The sequence below is a fragment of the Pipistrellus hanaki genome (genome assembly GCF_964339955.1).
Source record: "Pipistrellus hanaki genome assembly, chromosome: X".
Taxonomy (NCBI): domain Eukaryota; kingdom Metazoa; phylum Chordata; class Mammalia; order Chiroptera; family Vespertilionidae; genus Pipistrellus; species Pipistrellus hanaki.
The window spans coordinates 52,905,071-52,915,984 of record NC_140524.1 but is presented as its reverse complement, the minus strand read 5'-3'; the positions used below and the strand labels follow the sequence as shown (position 1 = coordinate 52,915,984).

The 10,914-nt window shown below is 42.0% G+C and overlaps 1 pseudogene across 1 annotated transcript; it reads left to right on the top strand.

Moving 5' to 3' along the window:
* Positions 1–2,156: 2,156 nt before the first annotated feature.
* On the top strand, positions 2,157–2,742 carry LOC311615607 (intraflagellar transport protein 25 homolog; annotated as a pseudogene). The gene has a single exon. The product of its transcript is annotated as an intraflagellar transport protein 25 homolog (transcript).
* Positions 2,743–10,914: the final 8,172 nt, after the last annotated feature.

The following is a 10,914-nucleotide window of genomic DNA, read 5'->3' as shown; positions in this document are numbered from 1 at the left end:
TTCCTTCCTTCCTTCCTTCCTTCCTTCCTTCCTTCCTTCCTTCCTTCCTTTCTTTCTTTCTTCCATTTCATCACATGTACAAACCTTCACAAAAACCTTCAATTAGCCTTCAAACCTTCCTTCTATGTCCTTCAAAAATGCATAACCATGCCTTAGACCAGTGATTCCCAAAGTGGTCTATATCGACCCCCAGGGGTCTATGACAACCTGCAAGGGGTCTACGTCAGCGAAAAAAAAATTTGGGGGTCCATGAAATGAAAATGGGGGTCCACGATAGTGGATCTCAACATACACTGATAGTACCTATTTACTTACATCATATTATCTTATAATATAAAAACATATAAATTATTTATAAAAGTACCTATGAAGTAAAAAATTTATTATATATGTTTATAAAAGTGTGTAAGTTGTAGGATAAAAACCTGCACATAATGATATACCAGTATCATCTTGTTACAAGCATACGCGCAGTAAACATTCTTGCCAATTTTTGTCTCAAAGCTTCGTGAACTTGCACCGACTTGTTCAATTCGTCACTCTATAAATATGAATGTGAGAAAAATACGTTCATTCGTTTCCTGAATCTTGAATAGGAAAATGCTGAGAAAATATTTAAAAAAATATAAACTGGTAGTTTATCATACAAATTATAGTGAATCAGTGTTATTTTGTTTGAGAATGCCAGAGAAAAGTAGGTACATTATTTTTTATTAAATTTTAACACTAAACTTCACTACAGTTAGAAATTTACAAAAAAATCAATATCAGGTAAGTAGGGGGTCTACCCAAAACCGAAAAACATGGCAAGGGGTCTACGGCACAAACAAGTTTGGGAACCTCTGCCTTAGACCTTCCATTAAGTATTTCTAAAAGACAGGGGTTGGGAGGAGGGAGGGAACAGGTTCCACAGCTGTTTCCAGGCTAGCCAGGCCTCTAGCAGCTTGAGTTTTTAAACCACCTGCATTCTTCCTAGAGATAGACAAGATAAGGAGATAAGGCGCTAACAGTCCCAGGAATGGCTTGGCTTTTGGATTGAGAGTGAAAATGAGGTAGGTGACTGAGGTTTGGGAAAACTGGGTTTTATGAGGGGATGCACAGTAGCCCTCGTGGGGTACTGAGGTAGAATGAGAAAAGAGTGAATGGGGGAATTTGAGGTGGCTAATGGCTGTGAGACTGATCTGTCAACCCTCATAATAGAGACTAAGGAGGGGACATGGGTCCCAGCGTATTCAGAGAGGGCAGAATGAGTGGCCACAGTGTCAATTAAAAAGGAAATCGGCTTACCTGCCACCACAGTCATTACCCAAGGCTCTGACCTGGTGATGTAAGTCTGTGGGGCCCTGTCAGGGCCTGGGCAGCTTCTTCAGTTAAAAAGTTAACTTTTAAGGCCTTCAAGAAAATCAGTAAATTCTCTGTTATAGAATTTATCCAAAGTAAATACCTTAAAATAATTGGAATTGGATTTGAATCTCAAAAAAATTGTTGAAATATAGATAAATAATGTATTAATTATAAAGATCTAAATAGCCCAGGTGAGGGATGGCTATGCCCTTTGTTAATGGAGGAAGGGGTAGAGGCCCTTCCCCCAGCAGACAGGTAATATAATTTCCTGCAGGAGCCCTCTTTGAAAAATGTGGTAATTTACATTTGAATAAACCAAACCTGGTTTTTCAGAGTTACTGGCAAATAAAAGTGAAGTTTAAATTTGCCTCATAAAAAACCTAGAGGACAGAAATGAATCTATTGCCGAAACCGGTTTGGCTCAGCAGTAGAGCGTCAGTCTGTGGACTGAAAGGTCCCGGGTTCGATTCCAGTCAGGGACATGTACATTGGTTGCGGGCACATCCCCGGTTGGGAGTGTGCAGGAGGCAGCTGGTCGATGCTTCTCTCTCATAGATGTTTCTAGCTCTCTATCTCCCTCCCTTCTTCTCTGTAAAAAAAGTCAATAAAATATATTAAAAAATGAATCAATTAATTATGTCTTGTATTTTCCTTAAAAATATAAAGTGTTAAAAATCTAGGAAATGCTAAATATACTTGACTTGCTATCTTTTAAAGTTCAAAGTGCAAATTAAATTGGGAGAAATTATAAAGTTGTGGTAATTAAATGCCTAAAGTATAAGAACTTATTTTTGAGAAAACAAAATGCGAGCGGGCCGGGCAGGCACCAGGGGAGATACAGCTTTTCCAGTCACTTTGCATCTATATATTAGTTTTTACCCTATCACTACCACATCAAAGAGGAGGGTTAAACAGTTTAAGATGAGAAAAGTTGATCTCTGTTCGAGCTCTGAAGGGACTGAAGTGATTTTAGCTACATAAAGTGATGAAAAACATTCCCCTGAAAATATAATTGATGGGAATCCAGAAACATTTTGGACCACCACAGGAATGTTTCCCCAAGAGTTCATTGTTTGTTTTCACAGACGTGTAAGAATTGAAAAGCTTGTAATCCAAAGTTACTTTGTACGGACCTTGTGAATTGAAAAGAGCACATCTAATGAGCCAGACAGTTTTGAGCAGTGGATTGAAAGAGAGCTAGGACACACAGAGGGGCAGCTTCAAAATGAAGAAATGATGGCCATGCCACTTACTTGAGATTCATTATTACATTGGCCTTTGATCATATTGCATCTGTGTATAGCATTTCTGCAGAGGGAATAGCAGTCTCAAATCTTTCTTAATAATTATAACAAAATGCTTTTGTATGTTTTTTAACCCTGTATTTTAAAATAAAGTTGCCACTGATGTAAAAGAAAATAAATAAATAAGTCGCTTATTATTGGTTTACTTAAAAAGAGGATTAATTCTGTGATCCCAAACAAAATTTTTCTATGCAAAACTAGTTTAAGATATAATTGATATCTTAAGATAATTATAAAAAATATTATAATCTTTAATTCATATATGGAATTATGACATATATATTTGATGTTTTTTTTTCCATATTAAAATTTCAGGCTTTAACAGAGATGATTCTTGGAAAGTTCCAAGGGCCCGGAGTAATACAAGAAATTTATTCTCTCTTCTTAAAGGAAATCTTTTTAAATTTAACAGATCTAATATACTTGAACTTGCATGAAAGCCTTATCAAATAAAAATTAATAAATATAATTTAAATGTTATGAAGGTTTTGGTCTCTAAATGAGAGGGCAGGGCGGGGCGAGTATAAACTCCTGACTCCACTGTGGGGCAGGGCGGAGTTATCCTCCATTTTGTGTAACTGGACCCTAGCCCTCACCCAACCAATCAGGGTCAGCCAAAGCAGTGACATCACCACCAGAGTAAAACCCCAGGGCTTGGCGAAATTCGCTCTCTTCTGCCAAGCTGTCGGTGTGAGTGGGACAGAGCCCATGCTAGCATGGAAGAGACTCTTTTGTTTATTGCATCAGACTTGGCTCCCTGGTGGTCCTTGGGGATCACGAATTCTGGGCGTAACATATATGGGCTCGTCCAGGATCCCCAGGACCATGAGGGACTCCGATCTGGAGAGTCTGACTAGCCGCGGTAAGCGTGTGCATGTCCGTGTCCTTGTGTGAGCGCTCTGGAGGGACATGGAAACCCCTTGTGTCATTGATGCCCGAATCTGGAAGATGAGCCATTAAGACCACAGGCGGGAGGATTCGGAAGACGTTCTGACCTCCCGGGAGGGCCCCTCAGGCAGGAGAGACGTGGAATCCTCTCCTAGAGGTCCCCTCATATGAGGAGAGGGATGGAAACCTCTCCTAGGACGAGGTGAGCAGTGTGATCCCATGCCTCACATGTGGGAAAGTGACGGGAGCCTTTCCCAGGTCTGATTTTGGTGTTGGCGGGCAGCATGGCGCCCGAGGATGGAGCCGGCGAAGTGTGGCCGGCGTGTTGGTGCAGGGTCCCCTGGCAGCGTTGGGACAGAGGGGGGGCTTCCTTGGGGCTCGGTCTGCGCGTCAGAGTGCGGCTGGGCAGCGGCAGCCTGGCTTGGGGGACAGGCACCTGGGTTAATTTTGCTGGCTGCCTGGAGAAGGGGGGGCGGAGCCACGAAGTTGCTGGGGTGACCCGCACTTCCTCCTTGGGGGACTGCCCGAGCAGCGCAGCTATGGCGACAGCAGCAGCCTTGCTCGGGGGCCTGGGCTGGCGTGGCGGCATCGGGTCTGGGAGAAGAGGCCTCATGGGCGAATTTCTGTGCTCTTGTAAAGGCGAGAGAAAAGTGGACCTCTCCCAAGTCTGGTTTTAAGTTGAAATGTTGATGTTGGGCGCCCTCTTGTTGGTTGTTGTGATTTTCTGTGTTGTGGAGGTCCAGAATGGCCAATGGCAGACTCGTTCTAGTGGGTGGCCAGCTTTCAATATCGGAGGGCCACCGGTCGGCGTGAGGCCTGCTTCCAGATGATGATGGAGGAACCCATTCATGACTGCACAGAGGTAATAGATGACAAGGTACTGTTCACGGATGGGAGTAGTTACGTTCAGAATGGGACCTCATATGCAGAGGTAGTGGTAGTCACCCTGGACCACACCATTTGGGCACAGTTCCAGAACTTTTGGCCTTAATCCAGGCCCTTTGATGGAGACACTGTTCCATCTACAGAGAAAAGAGGGTTACCAACTGCAACCGGAAGGAATTGGCTGAACAGAAAGGACCGGATGATTGGTGGACCCTCCATATGACAAGACTTGCCCTGACCCGCGGGGCAACAACGGGGGTACGCAGGAACCACCTAAGAGAATGAAACAAATAAGGAACGCGAAAGAACGGAGGCAAGACAAGGTTCTGATCAAGCCTCAAATTTTATTCAAGAACAATGGTTTGTAGAAGGGGTCCTCAAACTTTTTAAAGTGGGGGCCAGATCACGGTCCCTCAGAGAGCTGGAGGGCCGGACTATATGAACTACTAATCCCTACTGTAACACGTTGGCTGCGCTCACTGCCCAAAAAACCTGGCGGGCAGGATCAGACTCCCCTGGGGGCTGCATGTGGCCCGCGGGCTGTAGTTTGAAGACCCCTGGTTTATAAGCTCTCAGGCTGGGAGGGGAGGGATAGGAAAGGGGGGGTTATCACAAGGTGATTGGCTGGGCGGTGGGTACCTGTTCTTGGCTGGTTGACTATTCCAATGTGGGAGGGATAACAGTTTTGGCGGGCTTTTTGGTCTCTTGCTCAACCAGGAAGTGGAACTGACCAGGAAGTGAGACCGGACTTTTTCCTTATGGCTCCCGGCAAAGACTGTTGGTCCCAGAGGCTCTAGGTCAGAGTTGCCCAGTGACACCAGGTTACCCACTTAAGTACCACCAAGACTTCTGAACTTCTGTGAGGCAGAGTTGCTAGAAGTACTGTCTGTGCACAGGTAAATTATAAGCAAGGTAAGGGGGTCCCCCTGGGAATTCAGGTCCCAGGGAACTTCCCCAGGAGAGCATTGGTAAGTGGATTTCAGAGATCAAGCAATCAGCAATAAGGTCTAGTTTTTGTAGACAATTTAGATTAGGTTGAAGTATACCCCACTAGGATGGAAACTGCCTCTATAGTAATCAAGAGATTACTCCAGGAGATTATACCTAGATTTGGGCTGCCAGTATCAGATAACAGCCCCACCTTTGTTGCCAAGGTATCTCAAAGTGTAGCTATAGCCTTAGGACAGGCATAAGCAGGACTCTGAAAAGGGGTTTAACTAAATGTGTCCTAGAATCGGTGAAAATTGGGCCAACCCCCTGTCCTTCGCCCTCTTATGGGCCAGGTGTACCCCTTACTGGGACAAGTTTCCCCATTTTTTAGGAGGGGATCATGTATGGTAACCATTCCCTTGCTCAAGTCCTTACAGGCTCTGCAGTTTGCTTGTTCCAGATGCACTGCCAGTGCCCACCGCAGACCCTGTAGCCCGGGAACTCAGTGTGAATAAAGAAATTCACTGCCCAAGGACTCAAAGGGACGCTACACTGTTATCCTGAGCACGCCCACTGCTGTTGAAGTAGATGGCACCCAGACCTGACTACATGACTCCCAGCTCCTGCATGGCCTAGATCCTGGCAACTAGTGGCCTCACCTGTGAGATCCCCAGCCTGGGCTCCATGCAGGCCAGGAGGAGAATTGATGCCTGCATGAGGGGAACTGAACTTTAGTGAGGACAATACTGATGGGAACTGTGGTACTAAAGGTCTTGGTAACTGTATTTGTTGTTTATGCTGAAAAGAAGTAGGCTGAGTCTATGATTTGACTCAAGCACATAAGACAAAGGGGGAAAGAGAGGGCAGGGTGGGGCGAGTATAAACTCCTGACAACACTGTGGGGCAGGGCGGAGTTATCCTCCATTTTGTGTAACTGGACCCTAGCCCTCACCCAACCAATCAGGGTCAGCCAAAGCAGTGACATCACCACCGGAGTAAAACCCCAGGGCTTGGCGAAATTTGCTCTCTTCCGCCATGCTGTTGGCATGAGTGGGACAGAACCCATGCTAGCATGGAAGAGACTCTTTTGTTTATTGCATCAGACTCGGCTCCCTTGTGGTCCTTGGGAAGCATGAAGTCTGGGCGTAACATAAGAAGGGGGAAAATGAAGTAATTAAATATCTCTTATAATGCAGGATTCTCTGCATTGTGCTGAATTATTCATAACAACTGGAAAAGTTCACAGGACATTTCCTTTTCTTATCTTGGCAGCATTATTGAAGGAAAAACAATAAAACCTCAAAAAATTCAAATTTTGACTGACACTTTAATTACATTAAATGACTTCCAAAAATTATTAGGAAATTGTGGAAAGAGCAAATTGTACTCTTAAAAGGCAATTACTAAAACAGAAAGGGGGAGATGGATGTTATGTGTTACCTCAAAACAAACTCAGTCATGTTCATTATACTTTAAATTTTTTGAATTATGATGCAGAGGGTTGTACAGCAGCTGAAAGGCCTCCTGTACAATAGCATCCGCAAGGTTAGCCCGATGGAAGGATGCACAAACTAGAGAATGGTTTGGACCAGATCCAGTAATGATGTGGGGAAGAGGTTGTATTTGTATTTTTCCAGAAGGAGCAGCACAGCCAAATTGGGTGCCAGAGCATGACGTGCGTCACTACCATGGACCCAGAGAAGCTCCTTGTCCCATCGTTCAAAAGACTGAAAGTTGCCCCAATGACAGCAAAGCGGAAAAGGAAGATGACGAAGGCTACGCAGAGACAAAGGTGCCAACATGGGGTCAGATGAAGAAGTTAACAACTGAGGCCCAGCAGATGATTGAAAAGCAAGATGTGGAAGCTACTCCCTTAACCATGTTTTTGGCCATGTTAGCATTGGTTAGCTGCCAGTCTTCTGCAAACTTTTTCGTAGCCAAGTCTGAGGAATCTTAAGTAAATCAGCAAAAGAAACTTTCACGTAGTAGGAAAATGTTACTGTAGTTTGATTTCTTTATTGTTGTGTTGCATTGGCATTATTATGTGTTGCATTGGCATTGTGTTGTTAATAGCCATGACTGGGTTTTGAATTTGCATTGTTTTGTTATTGGTTTTGCATTGGCATTGTTTTGTTAATATATTAATAGTAAGAATTTTGTTTTTGATGTTTAAGTTTTACTTCCATTATTAGTAGCTTAAATTTAAAAGAAAGGGTGAGATGTAGGAAGCTATAGGGTTAAGCCTCAGACTGACCTGCTGGCAAAGTCGCAAACAAGTCCCAGCTTGGAGGGCACAGTCCTCTAAGCATAATTAAGCTTGATCTTGTAACTTCTCTATAGATTTTTCCTGGGTAGCTAGTGGGCTGTGGGAGGGGCAGCAAGTGCTGCCAAAACAAGTGAAACTTACAAGAACATTGTAGATTACCTTGTTTGTCCCTGACTGTAAATAAAGCACCAGCTTTACAGTCTGGATCTGTCCCGTGGCCTCAGCAAGGTGCAGAAGATTCACCTTGACCCAGCTTATTCTCTTGTCTGTCTTTTTTTCTCTATCTTTCACTGCCCTCCCTCAGACTCACTGAACCCTTGGCTGTGCTGGCACGGCACACTAAGGAAATGGAAGCTAAAGAGAAAATAAACAAATGGGACTACATCAAAATAAAAAGCTTTTGAACAGCAAAACAAAACAAAACAAAAAAACCAAAAAACAAAAAACCATCAACAAGACAACAAGAAAACATATTTGCAAATGTTATCACTGATAAAGGTTTAATCTCCAATATCTATCTACAGGGAACTTATACAACTTAATAAAAGGAAGATAAAGGATCAAATTAAAAAATGGGCAACGGACCTAAATAAAATCTTTCCATAAGAAGACAGAAGGAAGGCCAAGAGACACATGAAAAGATGCTCAAAGTCACTAATTATCCGAAAGATGCAAGTCAAAATGACAATGCAGTACCATCTCACACCTGTCAGAATGGCTATCATCAACAAATAAACAAACAACAAGTGTTGGCAAGGATGTGGAGAAAACGGAACCCTCGTGTACTGCTGGTGGGAATGCAGACTGGTGCAGCCACTGTGGAGAGCATTATGTTAAGTGAAATAAGCCAGGTAATGAAAGAAAAATACCACATGATCTCACTCATTTATGGAAAATAAAGAACATTATAACCTGATGAATAAAAAGATAGATACAGAGGTAGTAAATCACCAGACTCTCAAATTACAGCGAGAAGGCTGGGGAGTGTTGAGGAGGGAGGGAAATAGATCAACCAAAGGACTTGCATATAAGCACACCAATGGACAAAAGACACTGGGAGGGTGGAATGAGGGCATGAAACAGGGGTAAGGGAGGCTGGAGGAAGGTCAATGGCGAAAAATGGAAATATATGTACTAATATATGTAATATTTTAAAGAATAAAAAGGAAAAAAGCCTAATAGTGAAAAAATTGGACCTATATAATACTTTCAACAATAAAGATTTTTAAAAATAATAATAAAATAAAATAAAATAAAATAAAATAAAATAAAAAGATAAACAAGATTGCTGAACCCCTAGCTAGGCTCATCAAGAAACAAATATAGATGGCCCAAATAAACAAAATCAGAAATAAAAGAGGTGATGTAACAACTGACTCCACAGATATATAAAGAATTATTAAAAAAACAAACAAACAAACAAAAAAAAACTACAAACAACTCTACTCCAACAAACTGGACAACTTTGACGAAATGGACACATTCCTAGAAAAATAAAAGCTTCAAAAACTCAATCATGAACATTCAAAAAACCTGAATAGGCCAATACCTACTGATGAAATTGAAACAGTAATCAAAAAGCTTCCAGCAAACAAAAGCTCTATACCAGATGGCTTTAAGGGGAGTTTTACTGAACATTCAAAAAAGAACTAAAACCAATCCTTACAAAAAATTTAAGAGGAAGGAAGACTTCCAAACACTTTCCATGAAGCCAGAATTACCCTAATCCCAAAAACAGATAAAGACAACACAAAGAAAGAGAATGAAAGACGAATATCCCTGATGAACATAGATGCTAAAATCCTCAACAAAATTCTAGCAAACCGGATGCAGCATTATATTAGAAAGATCATATACCATGAACAAGTGGGATTTATTCCAGGAATGAAAGACTGGTACAATATCCCGAAATTAATAAATGCGACACATCACATAAACAAATTGAGAGATAAAAATCACAATCATATCAATTGATGCAGAAAAGGAATTTGACAAAATCCAACACCCTTTTCTGATAAAAACGCTCAGTGAAGTACAATAGTAATAGAGGGATCATAACTCAACATAATAAAGGCCATATATGACAAACCTACAGCCAACACCATACTCAATGGGCAAAAATTAAAACCATTTCCCCTAAGAACAGTAACAAGACAGGGATGCCAGCTTTCACCACTCCTGTTCAACATAGTACTGGAAGTGCTAGCCACAGCAATCAAACAAGAAGAAATAAAGTGCATCCAACTTGGAAAAGAAGAAGTAAAATTGTCATTATTCACAGATGTCATGATACTGTACATAGAAAACCCTAAAGACTCCATAAAAAATTATTAGACTTAAAAAATGAATTTGGCAATGTAGCAGGATACACAATTAACACCAAGAAATCTATGGCATTTCTATACACCAACAGTAAACTTACAGAAAGAGAGACTAAGGAAACAATTTCATTTACCATCACACCAAAAAAAATATTAAGATACCTAGGAATAAATTTAACTAAGGAAGTAAAAGACTCAGAAAACTACAGGACAATGAAAAAAAAAAAAGATAGAGGAAGACATAAATGGAATAGCATACCGTTTCATGGTAAAATTGATTGGTAAAATCAACATCATCAAAATATCCATACCAATGACATATTTCACAGACCTAGAATGAACTTTAAAAAATTCATCTGGAATAAAAAAAGACCCCAAAAAGCTGCATCAATCCTGAGAAAGAAGAATAAAGTAGGTGGGATCTCAATAACATATATCAAGCTATATTACAAAGCCACTGTTCTTAAAACAGCATGGTACTGGCTCAAAAACAGACATACAGACCAGTGGAATACAATAGGGAACCAAGAAATCAACCCAAACCACTATGCCCCATTAATATTCGACAAAGGAGGCAAGAACATACAATGGAGTCAAGACAGTCTCTTCAAGGAGGAGAAAGATGGTGGCTGGCAGGATGGAGCTGAGAGAGAGGAAGTGATTGAGAAGAGGAAAGGAGTGTGTGTGGACAGGTGTGGGGTGCGTGTGAGTGAGGGAAAGTTAAATCACACAGGAGCAGCAGGAGCTGGCAGAAGGCATCTCCTTGACAAGGAGAGACTAACACCACTTCGGGCTCTCCCAGGGCAGCGGAATCCCAGCACGGAACCCTGCCATCTTGAAGGGGAGAAGGGCATTTTTTAGAAACCCAGCAACACCACCACCAGCTGCAGACTCCCGGACCTCCACATCCAAAGGTACTCTGATCGCAGCAGCTATAAGTGCACCCCCCCTCCCAAACCACAAAACCCTGTTTGCA